Here is a 1,014-nt window from a genome sequence, read left to right as displayed (position 1 = left end):
AACAGGTGACATCATTTCAGTAGAAGCAGTCCCTCAGTGGCACCCAGCATTGTGGAACAGGTGCAGACTCCAACAGGTGACATCATTTCAGTAGAAGCAGTCCATCAGTGGCACCCAGCAATGTTGAGCAGGTGCAGACACCAAGAAGTGACATTATTTCAATAGATGCAGTCCATCAGTGGCACCCAGTAATGTTGAACAGGTGCAGACACCAACAAGTGACATCATCTCAGTAGAAACAGTCCATCAGTGGCACCCAACAATGTTGAACAGGTGCTACAGCAACAAGTGACATTATTTCAATAGATGCAGTCATCAGTGGCACCCAGCAATGTTGAGCAGGTGCAGACATCAGTCCATAATATTCACTATCACTAATCACACTGTTGATCAGAGTTTATCAGCAGAAATGAAACATGTCCTAGTGGCACCAATCACGTAGAAAAAGTGCAAGTAACAGTCCATAATATTCACTATCACTCATTAGACAGTTCATCAGCAGTAATTAAACATTTCCAGGTGGCACCCATTATGTTGAACAAGTGCAGGTAACAGTCCACAATATTCACTATCACTAATCAGACAGTTCATCAGCAGAAATTAAACATTTCTAAGTGTCACACATCAATTTGAACAGGTGCAGGTGTGAACAACACTTTGAATGCACACACAATTGCTTTTACAAAATTATTATCAATGCTCTTACACTAAACATACAAATCATAACAAATACACAAATGATGTCAGATAATTGTCATATTAACTATTGCAAGTACACAAACATCAGTAAACCTAAAATACACTCCTGGAAATTGAAATAAGAACACCGTGAATTCATTGTCCCAGGAAGGGGAAACTTTATTGACACATTCCTGGGGTCAGATACATCACATAATCACACTGACAGAACCACAGGCACATAGACACAGGCAACAGAGCATGCACAATGTCGGCACTAGTACAGTGTATATCCACCTTTCGCAGCAATGCAGGCTGCTATTCTCCCATGGAGAC

Source organism: Schistocerca cancellata, chromosome 6, assembly GCF_023864275.1.
Source record: "Schistocerca cancellata isolate TAMUIC-IGC-003103 chromosome 6, iqSchCanc2.1, whole genome shotgun sequence".
NCBI lineage: Eukaryota > Metazoa > Arthropoda > Insecta > Orthoptera > Acrididae > Schistocerca > Schistocerca cancellata.
Note: the sequence above shows the minus strand (reverse complement) of the source record.